The sequence below is a fragment of the Pleurodeles waltl genome, chromosome 2_2 (genome assembly GCF_031143425.1).
Source record: "Pleurodeles waltl isolate 20211129_DDA chromosome 2_2, aPleWal1.hap1.20221129, whole genome shotgun sequence".
In the NCBI taxonomy this organism is placed as follows: Eukaryota; Metazoa; Chordata; class Amphibia; order Caudata; family Salamandridae; genus Pleurodeles; species Pleurodeles waltl.
This window is the reverse complement of record NC_090439.1, coordinates 1,188,012,689-1,188,035,669: the sequence shown is the minus strand read 5'-3', so window position 1 is coordinate 1,188,035,669 and position 22,981 is coordinate 1,188,012,689. Positions and strand designations below refer to the sequence as shown.

The following is a 22,981-nucleotide window of genomic DNA, read 5'->3' as shown; positions in this document are numbered from 1 at the left end:
TATAGAAAAAACACATATACAATAATCAAACAATGCTGTTACATAAATGTTTTATCTATCTAGTAAATAATTCATGCCCATCCCAGTTCCAAAGTTCCCAAGGTCTCAGACTGTCCAATAACACACTACTAATAATTGGAGCCCACCCAGCCCAGGGCCTGGGATTAAATGCTGAACTTTGAATGTCACAAAAGTTCCATTGCTGCCCATGATGTTTGAATTAAGAGGTCTTCGCTCATGTCCTGATTGGTAAGTAATAACTTCAGCTTTACTGAATGTCAATCAACCAAATTAGTTTATTGAGATTATCTAGAAAATAATTTTAGTTTTACTAATTCTGGAGTTGTTGTTTACCTTTTTCTTTTACAATACACATTAAACTCTTCATGTGTTAATTTAACTGATTACCTGAATGCTCAGTCAATTTTTTATAAATGTTGTTGTGATCTGTACCACATTCATGGCAGAAAATACAACCTTTTTTTTTTTATGTCTTTGTGTGAACTTTGCTGATGCCCTTGGATTGTCATAGAACTCTTACCTTGGGGCCAAGACTGCTAGGGTTTGGCGGCAGCACAACCACATGTGGGGGACTGAGTCAACACCTAACTGAGTAGAAACTGTTGGCCTAACCCGCTCCCTCCATCTCGCAGCCCCTCACCAAAACCTGAAAAGTAAAGGTGATTTGTGGCAGCTTATACCCATGACACTCTGACTCTTGAGGGTCGTGGTCGGCAAACCGTATCCTTTTCTCAGTTACACAATGTTCTTACACATGCAAAGATAGGCAGAGAAATGCAGGACACATTTCAATGCATTTATTGAAATGACTGCATTCTATGATAAAATACACAAACTGTGATTATTAGGAGGATTAAACATGACAACGTGATACTTGTGACAATTAGGGAGAAACAGATAAACAGTACCACCATCCTCAAATGATCATGTGCCGAAGGATTCCTACCCACACCCTATTCTCTATATGATAGTATAGCAGTGTTAGCCTTGTCTGCCCATACAAGTCCCAGGGAAGGAGCCCCAACCCAATACCTGAAAGATAGGCCAGAATCTTGACTGTTGGTCTGCTCGACCGTCCTCCCAGTTGGCTGGGAAGATAACGCCAAGATTAGCAAAGCTGCAATGAAGTTGTACACAACATCAAATGGATTTTCTGGCTGGAATGTCCTCTCTCCTCATTCTGCATGTGTGGTATTTTTATGGCAAAATATGTTGTGTTCTAAGAACAGGCCTGACATGATTATGTTTCTGTGACTCCATTCTCTTGTAGCGGAAATACTATAGTGGATAAATATAACAGCATTGAGCAGAGCACAGAACAAACTGCATACAAAGTGCAGATAAATGCAGAACTTGAACAAAATACATTTTCTAGGAATGGCAGCTGATAAAACATAAAAGCGATAAGTTATAAAGCTAACTGTGATAAAATATATTCTGGCAATTTTAATATTATGTTTAGGAGTGTGAAGACTCCCCAGTCCAGGTGGAGTACTCCACACATACAAAGATCAGACATGCCTATCTTCAGCTACCGCTTGTGCAGCCCCTTCTGTAATTCCAATAGCGCCAGCGCTATCACTAGAGGGTGTTACCTCATTTGAATGGGTGTGACCCCATGCAAATGTGCTGCTAGGAGGTGCATTGGCAGTGTGACGACTGATGGCATCCCTCCTGAAGGAGGGGAAGGGGGTCCTATGGACCACACAGGCATCTTCTTGCCAGTCAGGTGCAGTCTCTAAAAGTGCAGCCATGGTTGCCGCCTACCCAGTGAAACACAGGGAAGCTTCAAAGTAGCCACTCTGTTTTTCACTTGAATGTGCTGCCCCCAGGGTTGCGAAGGCTTGCAGCTCCCCTGGGGGCAGTGCATTTAACGTAACAGGATGCACCTTCTTTTTTTGCACCCAGCACACCTGTTTTAAGGTGTGCCATAGCACAAGCAGTGAAAGGATGCCCTACAAGTAATAGGAACATGGGGGTTCATTACAACATTGGCTGTAAAAGCCGCTTACCTCCGTGCAGAAGACCGCCAATACACGGCCACGGAAATCCGCCACAGCTATTATAACCCACATCTCGGAATCCGTTGAAATTCAGACACCCACACAAGTCCGCCACACCAAAGGTCAGTGATAAACTGGCGAAAACAAAACCTCCACCATCACGCCAACAGAAACACGCCCATGCTATCACGACCCACGATCCCCACGCGGCGGTCTTTCAACCGCCACATTGGACAATTCCAAATACACACACCTGATACACATACAAACACCACTCCCACACACCCAATACAATATAAAACACACACCCACATCACCCACAAACCCCTACGACCAAAAATGATTGAAGAAGGCCAGAGAGAGAGCACAAAATAGACAACACCACCGCACAGAGGCACACAACACCATCACCCACACAACATCCATGCACAAAACACCACACACCACTACCCTTCACCACACTCATCACCACATACACCACCCCACACATCACCTACACCACCCCATTGCAAGGCAAAGACACCCCAAGTTCGCCGAGGAGGAGCTCAGGGTCATGGTGGAGGAAATCATACTTGTAGAGCCACAGCTATTTGGATCACAGGTGCAGCACACCTCCATAGCTAGGAAGATGGAGCTATGGCGAAGAATAGTGGACAGGGTCAACGCAGTGGGACAGCACCCAAGAAATCAGGACGACATCAGGAAGAGGTGGAAAGACCTACAAGGGAAGGTGCGTTCTGTGGCACAACATCGCGGTACAGCGGACTGGCGGCGGACCCCCACCTCCTCCCCCACAACTAACAACATGAGAGGAGCAGGTCTTGACCATTATGCATCCTGAGGGCCTCGGAGGAGTCGGTGGAGGAATGGACACTGGTAAGTCAAATCTTAACTATCATATCCCCCACACTACCTGCAAGCTATCACACACCCCCACCCTCACCCCCTCCCCTATCACTCCAACTCCTCACTAATGTACTAATAACACAAACCACCCATCCCAACACCAAGCCCTGCATGACATAACAAAGCATGGACATCCCTCAATAAAGCATGCCCACTGCACATACTCATAACACCCCCCCAACCATCATCACACAAGCCCCCACACAGGAATGCTAGCACTGGGGTACACGCCCACCCACCCATTGCACACCATGACACACACAGATGAAATAATCATGCATTTACACCCCTGCAGGACCACTACCCAACGTCACCAGACAGGGGGGTCCAGACATCTCTACCCCACGCACAGAAGAGGCCCACAGTTCCCCTTGCACAGACACAGCCCAACACAGACCTTCCACCTTCTTGTAACACCAGCACAGCACCCACCCAGCAGGCCCATACTTCTGTCCCCATGACACGTCAATCAGCAGTGTGTCCACCACTACAGGGAACCCAGGATAACCCACCACCCCAACAACAACAGGGACCTGGGGACAGTGATAGTGGGCACACGGTCCAGGGGACGGAGGCACAGGAACACAGGGGAACTGGGAGGGCTGCCGTGCGACAGGGGTCAGACAGGCCAAGGGAACCCACTCTCCACGAGACCCTCTCCTCCATTATGGGAGCAAACCACCACTCCCAGGAGACGATGGCTACGGTCCTGGCCAAGTTTCAGGAGACCCAGCACCTGCAGGAGGAACAGTATTTGGGGTTCAGTGAGGAACTCAGAACCATCAACCCGCCCTGGGCACCATCGTAGGGGTGCTGAAGGACATACAGAACACCATGAGGGACACCGTGGCACTCCTAGGGGCCCCTGACACTAGCATGGACGATGAACTGCCCACTGCCTCCGTCAGAGCTAGTGGATAGGACGCCCAGCCACAGGACCACCACACCAGCACCCCACCCCCTGCAGACGGAGAACCACCCCGCAAGCGGTCCCTGAGATCCAGGAACAGGACAGAGCACGATGGCAAGACCCCGCCAAGAAATAAGACCACCCTGATTGTCATCCCACTGTCCCACTTTGTAACCCTGTCCATATTGGAACTGCCCCAGCTCCACTTCCTATGCCCATATGGGCAGTGCACCTGTGAGACTAATAGACTGGACTCTGCCATGGACAGTCCTCCACAATCACCCTTCACCATCTTACCACCCTCTCCAATAATTAGCACTTCAATAAACACCCTTGAAGCACAAAACAATCTGGAGTCAGTCTGTGATTTAGAAAATGTGTATTAGCCATGACGGTGACAAAATCCGTTCTCAATAGTAATGTCAACAGACCTATGTCACACTTCACAAGTCCATGAAGGATGCAAGCAGATGACACACGTTGGTAACCACACCTGTGAAACCGTAATGGACATGTACAACTCAGTTACCATATACTGGTTGAAATTGACAGACAGGATAGAGGTAGAAGTGTGAAAGTCCTAGTAGTAGTCAAGAAAGTGTTCTCACCTGTGTGTCACTGGAAATATTGCTGTATGACTGAGTCCCTGTTGTCAATGTCTTCTTCCTCTGCTTCCTCCTCATCACTGTCCACAGGCTCCACAGCTGCCACAACACCGTCATCTGGACCATCCTCCTGCAGAAAAGGCACCTGGCGTCGCAAAGCAAGATTGTGAAGCATACAGCAGGCGATGATGATCTGGCACACCTTCCTTGGTGAATAGAATAGGGAACCACCTGTCACATGGAGGCACCTGAACCTGGCCTTCAGGAGGCCGAAGGTGCGTTCGATCACCCTCCTAGTCCGCCCATGGGCCTCATTGTAGCGTTCCTCTGCCCTGGGATTCCTCACTGGGGTCAGTAGCCAAGACAGGTTGGGGTAACCAGAGTCCCCTAATAGCCACACACGGTGCATCTGGAGTTGACCCATCACATAAGGGATGCTGCTATTCCGCAGGATGTAGGCGTCATGCACAGAGCCAGGGAACATAGCATTTACCTGGGAGATGTACTGGTCTGCCAAACATACCATCAGTACATTCATCGAATGATAACTCTTCCGCTTCCTGTACACCTGTTCACTCCTGTGGGGGGGATCAGAGCTACATGGGTCCCATCAATAGCACCTATGATGTTGGGGATATGTCCAAGGGCATAGAAGTCACCTTTAACAGTAGCCAAATCCTCCACCCGAGGGAAAACGATGTAGCTCCGCATGTGTTTCAGCAGGGCAGACAACACTCTGGACAACACGTTCGAAAACATAGGCTGGGACATCCCTGATGCCATGGCCACTGTTGTTTGAAATGACCCACTTGCAAGGAAATGGAGCACTGATAGCACCTGCACTTGAGGGGGGATTCCTGTGGGATGGCGGATTGCTGACATCAGGTCTGGCTCCAACTGGGTACACAGTTCCTGGATTGTGGCACGGTCAAACCTGTAGGTGATGATTAAATGTCGCTCCTCCATTGTCAACAGGTCCACCAGCGGTTGGTACACCAAAGGATTCTGCCATCTCCTCACATGTCCCAGCTGACGGTGCCTAGGAAGGACAAAAACGACCACAGAGTCAAGCTACTCAGAGGTATGGACCCACAGCTACACAGAACACGAAACATAATCCAAAAAGTTGTCTGTAAGTGTGTTGAGTACAGGGCTAGCTATGTGTGACACAGTTGAAAATGAAGCCATGTGGGCCCCTGAAATGGCGGCTGCCTGACCTCTAAACTGGGACAATTGGATTTGAGGTAACTGCGGTGGCGTTGTACACCGTCGCGGTAGGCGGTCGAAGACCGCGGCCAATGCTGCATTGGTTAACATTGGACCCTATGGGTCCCAGGAGCCAATGACGAAGTGCGCCGGCGGTGATGATACGCACCGCCGCGGACGTCACCGCCGCGGATGTGAGCGCCATTTTCTTTCTATTGAATCACTCGATACCTGATCTTCAACAGGAGAGGACCTATACTGCAAGTGCTGCTGTGACCTCGGTCTGGAAGAGACAAGGGCACCTGCGTCTGGGTAAAGGGCCCCTGCCTTCACTGCACAGGAGTTGGAGAAACTCGTGGACGGGGTCCTCCCCCAGTACATGCTACTATACAGTCCTCCAGACTAACAGGTGAGTACATAGGGTGCAAGTTATATGGGCTATGCCTTGGTGGAGAGGGCTGGTTGTAAGAAGGAAGGGGCCACAGTTCTGCGAGCATGAAGGACTGTGAATGCATCTGCCACATGGCAAGGGAAGGAATGTGGGCAACTCACTTCGACGGTGCAGTTGGTAATGACTTCTCTTCTTCCCCTGTACATGTCATGCAGGTCAGCACCCACCAGAAGAAGGATATTTGGCGTGCCATCGCCAAGGACGTCTGGACCCTGGGGGTCCACCAGAGACGGAGCACCCACTGCCGTAAAAGATGGGAGGACATTTGCCGCTGGAGCACGAAGACAGCGGAGGCTCAGCAGGGGATGGCCTCCCAACATGGGAGGGGTGCCCGTCGCACCATGACCCCCCTCATGTTCCGGATCCTGGCGGTAGCCTACCCTGAGTTGGATGGGCGCTTGAGGGCATCACAGCAGTCACAAGGGGGTGAGTCAACCATCATTCTGCTGACTTTGCGCGCAGTGGAGGGGTCTGGGTGGGGGAGGAGGGCTGTGGGTTTTCCCTAGGCCAGGGTGAGTTCCGTAGGCTAGGCCCCTCCATAATGCAGGCCATGTGCCACTCCACCCCACCTCTGTAGAGTGCCAAGTACAGGTATACATGCCCCTGTGTCATCTATGTGGGCAGATGTCCACCATAACCATGTAGGCCATATCCCAGGAACTGCATCTGTAGAGCCCAACAGCGCGGCGTAGTGCAGGGTGCTGCTGTGTCTATATTGTCCGCCAACGGTAGCGGTAAGCCATGCACTAAACCTGTCTTTCTTCTGTCGTCGTCCCCCCCTTTTTGTGCTCTCCCTGTTCTTTTGTGCATCAGCATCATCAGGCGGAGGTACAGTAGCACCGGAGCACGAGGGGCTGCATCCCACATGGTCATGGAGGGCCACACCACGGACGCTGAATACACCGGGACGGAGGGCGAGGGGAGCTTCACGGCGGTCACCGGATCAGCAACCAGCGACACGGACTCATCCTCCGATGGGAGCTCCCTTGTGGTGGTGGCAACATCTGTGCCCCCCACTTCTACAGGTACAGCCGCCACCCCCCCACCAGCACCACCCTCCCAGCAGCCCCTCAGCCTTCGCCCGTGCCCGCTCACCGAGGAGGGTGGGCATCACCTTCGCCCCAGGCACCTCAGCCCCTGCCCCTGTCACCTCTGCTGCCCTCAGTGAGGAGGGCATTGACCTCCTCAGGTCACTCACTGTTGGGCAGTCTACCATTGTGAATGCCATCCAGGGTGTAGAAAGGGAGTTGCAACACACTAATGCATTCCTGGAGGGCATTCATTCTGGTCAGGCTGCCCATCATCGAACCCTGCAATCTCTGGCCTCAGCACTGATGGCAGCCATTGTCCCTGTGTCTAGCCTCCCCCCTCCCACTTCCTCCACCCAGACCCAATCCTCTGTTCCTCTGCCTATCCCAAGCACACCATCAGACCAGCATGCACACACATCAACACACAAGAGTGGCTCAGGCAAACATAAAACATAAGCACCACACATCCCACAGGCACTCACACAAGCATCACCCACATACAGACACAGCAACATCCACTGCCTCCACTGTGTCCCCCTCCTCGTCGTCTCCCTCCTCCCTCCCAGTCTCATCTACACTCTCACCTGCATGCACTACCACTACAGCCACTAGGACTCGCACCAGAACACCCACCACCACACCCCGCTCATCTGCACTCACCACCCCCACTACCATTTACATGTTCCCTGTGTCCTCTCCCAGTGTGTCTGTGATGCCCCCTCCCAAAGTACACAAACGCGGGCACACACACACCCAACATCCATCCACCTCACGACAGCCTCCAGAACATGCACCTGCACCCAAATCATCAAAAGTTACACCTCCTACAACCACCTCCACTCCCAGACCCCCTCCAGCTACCCGTCCCAGTGTTCATCCGAAACTTTTCCTGAGCAACGTTGACCTCTTTCTCACCCCCCCCTCCAATTCATAGGTCCCGTACTAGCACCTCAGCCAAAAAATCTCCGGTACCAGTGGTGCCTGTTAGAGGTATGTGGAGTGCACCGGGCACCAGGGTAGCCAGTGTGACACGGAGCCAAAGCACAGCCAGTCCACCCCCTGTGAAGCACCAGAGGTTGGACAGTGCCTGACGAGATACGGGGAAGACTCCAACCGGCAAAGCCGCTCACAAGGGTCCCGGGGGGAGTGTCGACTCAGCTGTGACTCCTCCCAAGTTGGGGAAGGGGCAGAAGAAAGCGCTAAAGTCTGGGAAGAGCAGCATGGAGGAGAAGGCCGACATCATCCCCGCTGCCCAGGAGGCCACCGGTAGCCCGATCGTCACTGGCCAGGAGACCACCACCAGAGTCAGTGCCCAGGAGGGCAGCCCCATCGTCAGTGGTCAGGAGACCACCGCCAGAGTCAGTGCCCAGGATGGCAGCCCCATCGTCATTTGTCAGGAGACCACCGCCAGAGACAGTGCCCAGGAGGGCAGCCCGATCGTCACTGGTCAGGAGACCACCCCCAGAGTCAGTGCCCAGGAGGGCCCCGGCAGCCACAGCCACGCTGGGCAATGAGGGACCACCATGGCAAAGACCGCTGCACAGGTCAGAGACAGCAAAGTCAAGCACCGCTGAACAGGGCAATCACCGCTGAACAGGGCAAAGACTGCCATGGCAAGCACCGCTGAACAGGGCAAGCACCGCCAAGTCAAGCACCGCTGGACAGGGCAAGCACTGCTGAACAGGGCAAAGACCGCCATGGCAAGCACCGCTGAACAGGGCAAGCACCGCCAAGTCAAGCACCGGTAGCCCATGTGCGGCAGGGGCAGTGACGGAACTGGGACCATCACGGGGAGAGTGATGCACTCTGGGCACCAGTCCCCCTCCAGAACCAGTGGAGAACAGCATCAACTACCTCAGTCCTTAACAGGATGAAGCACTCTGGGCACCAGTCCCCCTCCAGAACCAGTAGAGACTGTCATCCACTTGAGAGACTGTGGCTTTGCACTCCCCAGGATGGTACAGTGGGCAGACCACCCACTGAAAAGACTTGTGAGACTGTGGCTTTGCACTCCCCAGGATAAAGCAGTGGGCAAACCACCCACTGAAAAGACTTGTGAGACTATGGCTTTGCACTCCCCAGGATGGTACAGTGGGCAAACCACCCACTGAAAAGACTTGTGAGACTGTGGCTTTGCACTCCCCAGGATGGTACAGTGGGCAAACCACCCACTGAAAAGACTTGTGAGACTGTGGCTTTGCACTCCCCAGGATAAAGCAGCGGGCAAACCACCCACTGAAAAGACTTGTGAGACTGTGGCTTTGCACTCCCCAGAATAAAGCAGTGGGCAAACCACCCACTGAAAAGACTTGTGAGACTGTGGCTTTCCACTCCCCAGGATGGTACAGTGGGCAAACCACCCACTGAAAAGACTTGTGAGACTGTGGCTTTGCACTCCCCAGGATAAAGCAGTGGGCAAACCACCCACTGAAAAGACTTGTGAGACTGTGGCTTTGCACTCCCCAGGATAATGCAGTGGGCAAACCACCCACTGAAAAGACTGGTGAGACTGTGGCTTTGCACTCCCCAGGATAAAGCAGTGGGCACACCACCCACTGTAAAGACTTGAGAGACTGTGGCTTTGCACTCCCCAGGATACATCAATGGGCATGGAGCCCCGTCGTGGATCTGGCGTGGTGCTATCATCCGGCTGAGGTACCCCCCATTCCCTTCCCCCTGAGGTGCCTGTTGTATTTCGATCTGATGCCCCAGCAGTGTTCTCTCCGTTTCTGGTCAGGTATCTGATGTGGACCTCGCCCATGCATTTTGGGCCCAGTGGTCCACGGACATTGAATGGTGCATACCTGCACTACTAATCGTGATGTATATTTTGTAGAATGTGTCTATATATCTGTATATATTTCCTTACTGTATTTTGATATATTACAATGGTTCAACTCATTTCCTTTTGTCTTAGCATTCTTCCGGGGAGGTTGTTACTGTGATGTTTGGATATGCATTGGTGTGTGTGTCGTAGTGGGTGAGGGTTGGGTTGGGGGTGGGGGTGTTTCGTGTGTGTGTCCCTGACTTTTGCCTCCCCCCTTCCCTTTGTCGTAGGTGCAGTACTCACCGTTGTCTTCGGCGCCGGTGTTGTTGATGATCGTAGAGGAGCAGGAAAACTATCGCAGGGAGTATTTGGAGTTCCGGCTCCATGGTGCTCTACTTCCTCTTGGAGTGTGTTGAGGTGAGTGTTTTCAAATTGAAATGGCTGTTTCCGCCGTGTTTTTATCCGCGGTGAATCCGCCCCGGAAAAGGTGCTGGATTGGTAGGTTGTAATACTGTGGGCGGTACTTTGTCTCCCGCCTGTCTGTTGGCGGTGACCGCCGCGCTGCTTGTCTGTACCGCCGTGGCGGTCGGAGTGTTAAAGTGGCTGTTTTTATTGCCGGCTTCCGCCACGGTCATAATTCCCTTTTTTTTCTACCCTTCTGTTTGCGGTCTTACCGCTGCTTTAACACCGTCCGTCAGGGTTGTAATTACCCCCATAGAGTCTTAGATCCCGTTAGCAAACACTTCACCCACTCCAAAGCGTCACCTTTTTTTGCTTTTGATTCAACCTTGCCCAGCACTCTGTTTCCTTTTTGTCCAAGTTTTGTGCTAGTCAAATAGCACATGCATACAGATGAATACATACATATTTTGAACCTGTCCGCTCTGTAGCCCTTTTATTGAAAAGCCCACCCAGGACCAATTAGAAAAACAACCAATGTCAATTTACCTCTTTGAGAGGACATTGGTACATCAAGCAGAAAGTCGGGTCAGTATCAGGATATATTTGGTCAATGAGAAATTATTTGTACTTTGCATTATGGTAGAACTGTGAAGATAATAATTTTAATTTTATGTAAAAAAAATATATAATTAATTAGTGTTAACAGCATTTAGCTTGAAAAAAAGGTGCGAGAATCCAAGAAGATTGGTGTAATGGGATACATAACTCAAAATTACAAAAATCTATGTATCTAACCAGGTCTGGCTGCTGTTCCTTTGAAGGTGGCACAGGTGTTATGCTCCCCGGTGCACTGAACTTCTCCAGTCACTGTGCATGGGTCCACAGACTGATCAACGAAGCATTCTTCACAATTATATCCACTGGTAGTCTTGTTCGCAGCAGGCACTGAAACAACCCAAGACAGGAATTAAAAAGCTTAACTCTGTTCATAAAAAGGCTAAAATCTTCCACTTTAACAAGCATCCACTAAGCAAACCATCTTGTACTACCAGAGTGTCGGAAAGTACCATCTTACTCCCATATTTCACTGTATATATGTTGTTTTAGTGTATGTGTCACTGGGACCCTGCCAGCCAGGGCCCCAGTGCTCATAAGTGTGCCCTGTATGTGTTACCTGTGTGATGACTAACTGTCTCACTGAGGCTCTGCTAACCAGAACCTCAGTGGTTATGCTCTCTCTTTACTTTCTAAATTGTCACTAACAGGCTAGTGACCAATTTCACCAATTTACATTGGCATACTGGAACACCCTTATAATCCACGTTATTTCACAGCCATTTACCACTGCAATTAAGTAACTTATAAGTCACCTATATGTCTAACCCTCACCTGGTGAAGGTTGGGTGCAAAGTTAATTAGTTTGTGGGCACCCTGGCACTAGCCAAGGTGCCCCCACATCGTTCAGGGCAAATTCCCCGGACTTTGTGAGTGCGGGGACACCATTACACGCGTGCACTGTACATAGGTCTCTACCTATGTACAGCGTCACAATGGTAACTCCGAACATGGCCATGTAACATGTCTAGGATCATGGAATTGTCACCCCAATTCCATTCTGGCATTGGGGAGACAATTCCATGATCCCCGAGTCTCTAGCACAGACCCGGGTATTGCCAAACTACCTTTACCGGGGTTTCACTGCAGCTGCTGTTGCTGCCAAACCCTCAGACAGGTTTCTGCCCTCCTGGGGCCCAGCCAGGCCTGGTCCAGTAAGGCAGAACAAAGGACTTCCTCAGAGAGAGGGTGTTACACCCTCTCCCTTTGGAAAAGGTGTCAGGGCTGGGGAGGAGTAGCCTCCCCCAGCCTCTGGAAATGCTTTGATGGGCACAGATGGTGCCCATCTCTGCATAAGCCAGTCTACACCAGTTCAGGGATCCCCCAGCCCTGCTCTGGCGCGAAACTAGACAAAGGAAAGGGGAGTGACCACTCCCCTGACCTGCACCTCCCAGGGGAGGTGCCCAGAGCTCCTCCAGTGTGCTCCAGAACCCTGCCATCTTGGAAACAGAGGTGCTGCTGGCACACTGGACTGCTCTGAGTGGCCAGTGCCAGCAAGTGACATCAGAGACTCCTCCTGATAGGCTCTTACCTGTGTTACTAGCCTATCCTCCTTCCTAGGTAGCCAAACCTCCTTTTCTGGCTATTTACGGTCTCTGATTTGGGGAATTCTTTAGATAACGAATACAAGTGCTCATCCGAGTTCCTCTGCATCTCTCTCTTCACCTTCTGCCAAAGGATCGACCGCTGACTGCTCAGGACGCCTGCAAAACCGCAACAAAGTAGCAAAGACGACTACTGCAACCTTGTATCGCTGATCCTGCTGCCTTCTCGACTGTTTCCTGGTGGTGCATGCTCTGGGGGTAGCCTGCCTCCTCTCTGCACCAGGAGCTCTGAAGAAATCTCCTGTGGGTCGACAGAATCTTCCCCCTGCAACCGCTGGCAACAAAAGACTGCATCACAGGTCCTCTAGGTCCCCTCTCAGCACGATGAGCGTGGTCCCTGGAACTCAGCAACTCTGTCCAAGTGACTCCCACAGTCCAGTGATTCTTCAGTCAAAGTTTGGTGGAGGTAAGTCCTTGCCTCCCCACGCTAGACTGCATTGCTGGGTACCGCGTGATTTGCAGCTGCTCCGGCTCCTGTGCACTCTTCCAGGATTTCCTTCGTGCACAGCCAGGCCTGGGTCCCCGACACTCTAACCTGCAGTGCACAACCTCCTGAGTTGTCCTCCGGCGTCGTGGGACTCCCTTTTGTGTCATCGGGTGAGCTCCGGTTCACTCCTCTTCCAAGTGCCTGTTCCGATACTTCTGCGGGTGCTGCCTGCTTCTGTGAGGGCTCCCTGACTTGCTGGGCACCCCCTCTGTCTCTTCACCCAAGTGGAGACATCCTGGTCCCTCCTGGGCCACAGCAGCATCCAAAAACCCTTACTGCGACCCTTGCTTGTTTGCGGTCTTTCTGCGTGGGGACACCTCTGCAAGCTTCTACACGACGTGGGACATCCATCCTCCAAAGGGGAAGTTTCTAGCCCTCTTCGTTCTTGCAGAATCCACAGCTTCTACCATCCGGTGGCAGCTCCTTTGCACCCTCAGCTGGCATTTCCTGGGCATCTTCCCACTCTCGACTTTGTCACGACTCTTGGACTTGGTCCCCTTGTTCCACAGGTACTCTCATCTGGAAATCCACTTTGGTTGCATTGCTGGTGTTGATCTTCCTTGCAGAATTCCCCTATCACGACTTCTGTGCTCTCTGGGGAATATAGGTGCACTTTTCACCTACTTTTCAGGGTCTTGGGGTGGGCTATTTTTCTAACCCTCACTGTTTTCTTACAGCCCCAGCGACCCTCTACAAGCTCACAAAGGTTTGGGGTCCATTTGTGGTTCGTATTCTACTTTTGGAGTATATGGTTTGTGTTGCCCCTATACCTATGTGCTCCTATTGCAATCTACTGTAACTTTACATTGCTCGCATTACTTCCTTTTGCTATTACTGCATATTTTTGGTATTGTGTACATATATCTTGTGTATATTTGGCATCCTCATACTGAGGGTACTCACTGAGATACTTTTGGCATATTGTCATAAAAATAAAGTACCTTTATTGTTAGCATATCTGTGTATTGTGTTTTCTTATGATATTGTGCATATGACACCAGTGGTATAGTAGGAGCTTTGCATGTCTCCTAGTTTAGCCTAAGCTGCTCTGCTATAGCTACCTACTATCAGCCTAAGCTGCTAGAAACACCTCTTCTACACTAATAAGGGATAACTGGACCTGGCACAGAGTGTAAGTACCCCTTGGTACCCACTACAAGCCAGGCCAGCCTCCTACACAGAGGAAGACAGAATCTGGATTTTTGTTCTTTGGTGTGTAGTGTAGCCATTTTTAATGTAGTTTTTTGCGCATTTGCTTAATGTATTAGGCCTCTGTACACTTTGCCCTAGATACATTTTATTTAGCCTCGCACTGTTATTTTACAATAACCAGTTTCACAGTCTTGTTTTATTTCCTTCTATCACACTGTTTAGCTTACATCAGCACTGTGTTCTCAAACAATACATCCTTGCTCGCTCTGTGCTTCAGTTAAGGAAACAGTCTGGTACATTGCCGATAGACATGGTAAAAGTTTAGTCTTTGTGGTTCGAAGACAGTACACATCCTTACGTAGGGACATTTTTTAGAGCACCTGCATGTTAGTTATAAAAACACTTTCTAGTCCTGATACACATAAAAGGGAGATTCCGATCAGGAACCCACAACTAGATGCTGACTGCCCTGTTGCAGATGCTGATCCAGATCACAGGCCTTTGCTCAGGTATGAGGGTTGATGTCCTCCCGGGGGAACCAGAAAGGCAGGCTTAGAGCCTCACATGCTGTGCTCAGAATATAACTTAGAGAGAACATAATTTAGTTGCAATATGATAGCCTTATTCTTATGTTTCACTCTCCTTGTTACTATTTCAATCCTACTGTGTTGTATGGTTCTGGTTATTGTGGCTCACGCCTTGTTATCTAAAATGCAGTTGTTTTATTAAACCAATCTTTAAAACTCAAACTGCCTTCGTCATTTATATATGAGACCGCACTTTGTACAAGAGAACTGGTTGGGACCTGAGTGACCACGACTTCCCTGGGAAGCACTAAGATGTCAAGCGCTCGGTTGCCCAATTGTCTCTTCCCTTTGGGAGAGATGAGGCACTGCTTGTTAGCCGGAGAATAACCCAGATTTGAGGTGACAAGGGTCCTTCACCGTGGGTTAGACTTAGTCCCCCACACTGCGAGTGATCCTGCCATCCAAAAAATCCAGTGGTCTCATTAAGATAATGAGAGCCTACGCGACAGGTGAGTCCATCTGTTTGAGTCACTTCTTCCTTGGATATTTCATTTTGGTGACTCATTGTAACTTTTAAGCTTAAGTGACTTGAGAGATTGAGGAAAACCGAACTAGCAAAATGGTGGGAACAAAAATCCCTGAACTAAATATCTTGAGGTGGTTTGACTACCCAGAAGGTTCCAAATTTTAATAATGCTGAGTTTTGAATATCCTAATCCAGAGATGAAAGAATGGGCAGAGAGGAACACAGAAGCATCAAATAGGCTAGTTAAGATGCCAGTGAAATATGCAGACAATGACAGGCACAAATTACAATTGAAGACTGATATTTTGAACACAGAATTAGACTATGACCCACAGCAAGATATAATCAAGAAATCTTAGGAGGGAATGGGTGTGAACCTTAAGAAACATGGGGAGACCATAAAGGCAAGAAAAACCCAAACATTCTCTAGGGACAAGCAAGATAACAATAGGGGGCAGATTTTTGCATTTTCTCATACTTTGATGCTTTAAAATGTCAGAAATTAGTGGAAAGCAACAGGTCTCCACAGGAACAGCAATTCTGTGACACCACCAGGCAGGCCAATTATATCAACCACTGGGAGGATATGTGAGAACATGTCAAAATACATAGATTATTATTTGCAGGATTTGGTTAAAAGTTTACCCTCATACGTAAAGAACACAGGAGACTTTTTGAGAGCGATATTATTTACTTTGGGATGAAAAGCATGTGTTGATGTCTCTGGATGTTACAGCACTCTACACTAATATAGATCGTCAAGATGGTTTAAGGGCTGTGCAGTATTTCTGAGTATCACTGAGTTTGTACAAAACACACTTGTATGCTTTTGGATGATCAGATTCTGCCTTGAGCATAATTTGTTTTGGGAAAACAAGCTATTTCACTAAGTTCCCAGGACATCAATGGGCACCTGCTGTGCTCCCAGCTATGCATGTCTTCCCCTTTGCCGGTGGGAGGAGCGGATGCTCCCGGTCAAATACAGGCAGGCTTGGGAAAAGCATGAGGTTATCTGACTTCATTTTGTAGATGATTTATTTGTGGTATGGAGGGTACAGTATAGAGTGCAATACATTTTGTGGAACAAGTCACTATTAATAATCTTAATTTGCACATTACAAGTAGCATCAGCAGGGAAAAGGTCAAATTTTTAGACTTGGAAGTTTTTATTCTTAACAACAATTTGAAAACTAAGATATACAGAAGAGGAGATGGTAGTCAACACAACGTTGAACGCGGCCAGTTCCCACCCACCACACTTGAAAGTTACCATTCCATATTGCGAGATGATAAGAGCTGAGCACGATGAGAGTGATGTCAAACGCATATCATATTACGACATAGATGTGGTCCCACCTAGCAAATAGCCCTCCGCAGACTAGAAACTCAATATATTTTGGATCTCAACTCGAAATCACCTAATGGGCTTAATATGGATGAGGAGTTATAAACGTGGCTATGAGTTGGCCATGATGAAGGATTCCTGTCCCTGAGACTTTTTTGAATGACGTATTGGCATGCCAAGAAACATGAATAATTTTAAATTTGGATAATATCCTTAAGTCCCCTCTGTGCATATTTTATATCATGGGGCATTTTTAATCACAGTAAGTGGCAACAGCCACTCAGGAGTAAAATTTCATGAGAGATGACAGTTATTGCTTTGCCCACTTGGGCTCCATTATTGAGTGCACACAACAGAATATTCATTAATCATGAGTTACTGTGGGGTTGCAATATTATAGTGGTAACCCACGTGAGCAACACTTAAAATATAAGTTATTAAATGAATGCTAACTCAGTCAAATTAAATTTTGTGAATTGTGCCGTTGCACAAGGAATATGTTCATGGTGTCAGAGAATTCAAAAAGTGCAATGAAATGTTTAATTATGAATGAAGGCACAGCATTTAAATTTTTTTTGTTTTTATTTTACTCTGTTTAGCAACAGTGAGGTGAAAATTCATAATTTTGGAAGGATTGTAAATCGAGAATAATAATAATGTACAATTCAAAATTCTGAGATGAATATGTACTGAGAAATGTTCACACATTGCAGGTGAGGTAGCACTTGTATATAAAAGCATAAAAAAAGGGCTTGCAGCATTGTGTGATCTATAGGGGCGTGTGCTATAGTTACCTTAGGGCATGAGTTATAGTTACTTGAGGTAACTCTAACCATAACTTGTGAATTTCTATGGATTTGTACGTTTACAATCTGAGCCTAACTATGGCTACTCTGTAACCTTTGTTTTTTTAAGTGAATTTCTACGTGTATTTTTAATTCTATTTGCTAACTATAATGTCCTGGTAACCTTTGTTTTTTCATTGACTATATCTATATATATATATATATATGTACATAGATATTTATATAGATATTTGGAGAGATAGATATAAATATACATCAATCAATATATATAGGAATAGATAGATAGAGATATTTAGATTGATAGCTAGATAGATAGATAGATAGATAGATAGATAGATAGATAGATAGATAGATAGATAGATAGATAGATAGATAGATAGATAGATAGATAGATATTCACTGAAAAAAATAAAGGTTACAAGGATGTTATAGTTAGGCTATGAATTTAATCATACAAAACCATAGAAATTCAGCAGTTATAGTTAGAGTTATTTCAAGTAACTATAACTTGCGCCCTAGTGTATCTATAACTCGCGTCCTCACCAGGCACAGTTTTCTCATCAATAATTTTCTTGCAAATGTTGCAGTTGTAATATCAAAGTTGCTATAGAAGTTGTCATCAATGATATAAATGTGGAGTAATTAGCAGTATTTGGTGCAAGTTATAGTTACCTTAGGGCACAAGCTATAGTTACTTGAAATACGTTTACTATACCTGCTGAATTTCTATGGTTTTGTACGAGTAAATTCAGAACTTAACTGTAATGTCCCTGTAACCTTTGTTCTTTTCAGTGAATTTCTATGTTTTTAACAGAAAATAATTTTGATTACTATACGTTAATTGAACCTCTGAAGCACATGGCCAAAGGCCGTGCACAGCAGGGGTTGGCTGCAGCCCAGCCCTTATAACCAGCCAACCCTTATAACCACCCAACCCCGTGCTGCACATGGCCTTTGGCCGTGTGCAGAGGGGGTTGGTTACAGAGCCTCTGTCTCTCAGTGAATCTGTGAGTGGGTGGGTGCGTGAGTGTCTGAGTGGGTCTGAAATTGGGTGTGTGAGTCTGGGAGTGGGTGCATGAGTGTCTGAGTTGGAGTGTGAGTGGGCGCGTGAGTCTCCAGGTGCACATATGAGTGAATGAATGAGTATGTGGTTTTTTTTTCAGAGTTTTTCACATTCATGAATATGTTGCAAATATTGTGATTTTTCATGGTTATCGTGCATGATGCCGCAAAATTATTTTGAACCCATAATTTGCCCCTAAAACACAGCTATATCATACCCCTTGCATCAGGGTACCATCAACCTGACCCCTCATGCCACTTTCAAGTGATGATAGTGTTAAAACTAAAAATCTAATTTTCAGGGCTGGTCATACACTATGGCGGTCATTCTGACCCTGGCGGTCAAAGACCGCCAGGGCGGAGGACCGCGGGAGCACCGCCGACAGGCCGGCGGTGCTCCAATGGGGATTCCGACCGCGGCGGTAAAGCCGCGGTCGGACCGGCACCACTGGCGGGCTCCCGCCAGTGTACCGCCGCCCCATTGAATCCTCCAAGGCGGCGCAGCTTGCTGCGCCGCCGAGGGGATTCCGACCCCCCCTACCGCCATCCAGATCCCGGCGGTCCGACCGCCGGGATCCGGATGGCGGTAGGGGGGGGTCGCGGGGCCCCTGGGGGCCCCTGCAGTGCCCATGCCACTGGCATGGGCATTGCAGGGGCCCCCGTAAGAGGGCCCCTACATGTATTTCACTGTCTGCTGCGCAGACAGTGAAATACGCGACGGGTGCAACTGCACCCGTCGCACAGCTTCCACTCCGCCGGCTCGATTCCGAGCCGGCTTCATCGTGGAAGCCTCTTTCCCGCTGGGCTGGCGGGCGGTCTGAAGGCGACCGCCCGCCAGCCCAGCGGGAAAGTCAGAATTACCGCCGCGGTCTTTCGACCGCGGAACGGTAACCTGACGGCGGGACTTTGGCGGGCGGCCTCCGCCGCCCGCCAAGGTCAGAATGAGGGCCTATTTCTCTTCCAAAATGTGGCTAAGGCCACTGCAGATCATCGAACGAAGTTTCTGGACATGCGCCCTCCATTGAGAGCCATGAACGCTTAAGTAGGCTCTGCTGGTGGTTCATGGTACGGCAGTTGCACACAGTCGTTCCCACTGAGCATACCTGTAGCAGCCTTGTCTGCAAAGATTGCTATGCTGGGTGCCCCCTGAGCTCGGGTGGAAGAGACGGTGTTCCATCTTGATGGCTGAGGTGGTGGGCCCTATTGGTACCGAGTGGGACACTGCTTCATTGGCCCCTTGGACCCTGAGGAAGCTGCCCTAGAAATTGAGGTCTGCCTCCTCCTCGCTGCACTGCCTTTTGCTACACTATGCTGTGCAGCTAGGGCAAGTGCCGTTCCCCATGGGGGCAAATTATTTTAGGCCATTTCTGCTCCCCTTGGGGGTGGGGGGTAGAAACCACTTAGGTACTAAACATGTGGGTGAGTCCAGAGTGGTGTGCTTCACATGCACCCGCACCATTTTCTTACCCACAATGCCCTGCAAACCTCCAACTTTAATTGAAATCACACATTTTCCCCTCATTTTTGTGATGGAACCTTCCAGAATCTTCAGGAATCCACAAACTTCATACCACCCAGCTTTGTCGCATCTATACCGATAAAATTCTGCCCCACTTGTCAGCCTAAAAATGTTTTTTTCAAACTGCCCTTTTGGACAGCGCTTTGGTTCCCCCTCAATTTCGACATGTTTTTGGCTCTTCCCTGTCACAGGCACTTGGCCCACCTATACAAATGAGATGTCATTCTTATTGGGAGACTGAGGGGAACATGGGGTAATGTGATTATCCCACACAGATTCTAAGAAAACACTGGGGGATCCATGCAAGTCTAACCTCCCTGGACTCCCTCCGATGTCTAGTTTTAAAAAATGTCTGGGTTTGTTAGGTTCCGTAGATGGCTGCTGAGCCCAGGAGCAAAAACTCAAAAACAGGTAGATTTGTAATTAATAATTTTGATGTGTCCACGTAGTGTTTTGGGGCATTTCCTGTTGCAGGCGCTAGCCTATCCACACAAGGGGGTGCCATTTCTATCAGAAGATGTGGGGGAAAGCTGGGTAGAAGGAGGTTTGTGGCTTCCCCCAGATTCCAGAACTTTGCAGCACCAAATTGTGAGGAAAAAGTATTTTTTGGAGGCCAAAATTTGAGGATTGCAAAGGATTCTGGGTAACAGAACCTGGTGAGAGTGCCACAAGTCACCCCATCCTGGATTCCCCTAGGTGTCTAATTTTCAAAAATGCACAGGTTTCCTAGGTTTTTCTAGGTGCCTGATGAGCTAGAGGCCAAAATCCACAGCTAGTCATTTTAAAAAAATATATCAGATTTCAATGTAAAAATTGTGATGTGTCAATGTTGCGTTTCCTGCCACGGGCATTAGGCTTACCCACACAAGTGAGGTACCATTTTATCAAGAGACATCGGGGAACACAGAATAGAATAATAAGTGTTATTGTCTCTTGTCTTTCTCTACAGTTTTTCTTTCCAAATGTCAGTGTTTAAAAAAGAAGTCTATTTGAGAAATGCCCTGTATTTCACATGCTAGCATAGGGACCCCAGAATTCAGTGATGTGCAAATAACGACTGCTTCTCAACACCTTATCTTGCGCCCATTTTGGAAATACAAATGTTTCCTTGATACCTATTTTTCACTCTTTATGCACAGGTTTCCTAGGTTTTTCTAGGTGCCTGGTGAGCTCGAGGCCAAAATCCACAGCTAGTCATTTAAAACAAAATATTAGATTTCAATGTAAAAATGTGATGTGTCCATGTTGCGTTTCCTGCCACGGGCATTAGGCCTACCAACACAAGTGAGGTACCATCTTATCGGGAGACATAGGGGAACACAGAATAGAAAAACACGTGTTATTATCCCTTGTCTTTGTCTACGTTTTTTCTTTCCAAATGTCAGTGTTTAAAAAAGAAGTCTATTTTAGAAATGCCCTGTAATTCACATGCTAGCATGGGGACCCCAGAATTCAGATATGTGCAAATAACGACTGCTTCTCAACACCTTATCTTGTGCCCATTTTGGAAATACAAAGGGTTCCTTGATACCTATTTTTCACTCTTTATATTTCACCAAATGAATTGGTGCATACCCGAAATACAATGAAAACCCATTGCAAGGTGCAGCTCATTTATTGGCTATGGGTACCTAGGGTTCTGGATGAACCTACAAGCCCTATTTATCCCCACAACCAGAAGAGTCCAGCAGATGTAACAGTATATTGCTATAAAAAATCTTCAATAGCTGGGAAAAAATATAGGATAAAACGTGGACAGAAATGGCTCTTTTTTTACCTCTATTTCAATATTTTTTCAATATAGCTGTCACTTTCTGTAAGAGAACCTTGAAGAACCCACACAAATGACCCCTTGCTGAATGTAATATGTTGTCTACTTTTCAGAAATGTTTAGCTGTCCAGGATCTAACCTTGGTTTCACACCCATTTCTGTCACTAACTGGAAGGAGGCCGGATGCTCACAAAATAGTAAAAATGGGGTATGTCCCAGTAAAATGCCAAAATTGTGTTGAAAAATTTGGTTTTCTGATTCAAGTCTCCTTGTTCCTGAAAGCTGGGAACATAGGCCCTCATTCTGACCTTGGCGGGCGGCGGAGGCCGCCCGCCAAAGTCCCGGCGTCAGGTTACCGTTCCGCGGTCGAAAGACCGCGGCGGTAATTCTGACTTTCCCGCTGGGCTGGCGGGCGGTCGCCTTCAGACCGCCAGCCAGCCCAGCGGGAAAGAGGCTTCCACGATGAAGCCGGCTCGGAATCGAGCCGGCGGAGTGGAAGCTGTGCGACGGGTGCAGTTGCACCCGTCGCGTATTTCACTGTCTGCGCAGCAGACAGTGAAATACATGTAGGGGCCCTCTTACGGGGGCCCCTGCAATGCCCATGCCAGTGGCATGGGCACTGCAGGGGCCCCCAGGGGCCCCGCAACCCCCCCTACCGCCATCCGGATCTCGGTGGTCCGACCGCCGGGATCTGGATGGCGGTAGGGGGGGTCGGAATCCCCGCGGCGGTGCAGCAAGCTGCGCCGCCGCGGAGGATTCAATGGGGCGGCGGTACACTGGCGGGACCCCGCCAGTGGTGCCGGTCCGACCGCGGCTTTACCGCCGCGGTCGGAATCCCCATTGGAGCACCGCCGGCCTGTCGGCGGTGCTCCCGCGGTCCTCCGCCCTGGCGGTCAAAGACCGCCAGGGTCAGAATGACCACCATAGTGATTTTAGTGATTTCTGAAAAAAATGAAATTTTAGCTGCCTTTTGGCTAATTTCTTAGTCCCCTCCAGGAGAACACACAAACTCGGAGTGCCTTTAGAATCCCCTGGAAATTGGAAAAAAAAGATTCAAATTTGATGTGTATAGCTTATGTGGACAAAAGGTTATGAGGGCCTAAGTGCAAACTACCCCAAATAGCCAAAAAAAGGCTCAGCGCCTGAGGGGAAAAAGGCTTGGCAGCGAAAGGGTTAAATGAGCAGCATAGGGTGTTGTTAGAAATGGGGTCTTTGGTTGGCAGTCAGGTTGTCCCCTGTCCAAGCAAGGACCCCCACTCTAGTCA

At 48.7% G+C, this 22,981-nt stretch overlaps 1 protein-coding gene and 1 pseudogene across 1 annotated transcript in view; both read right to left on the bottom strand.

Moving 5' to 3' along the window:
* LOC138283061 (uncharacterized) overlaps window positions 1-22,981 on the bottom strand; it is a 339,327-nt gene that overhangs the window by 129,000 nt on the left and 187,346 nt on the right. The window lies entirely within an intron of this gene.
* Window positions 1-22,981, bottom strand: part of LOC138279249 (uncharacterized) — an 84,275-nt pseudogene that overhangs the window by 1,271 nt on the left and 60,023 nt on the right.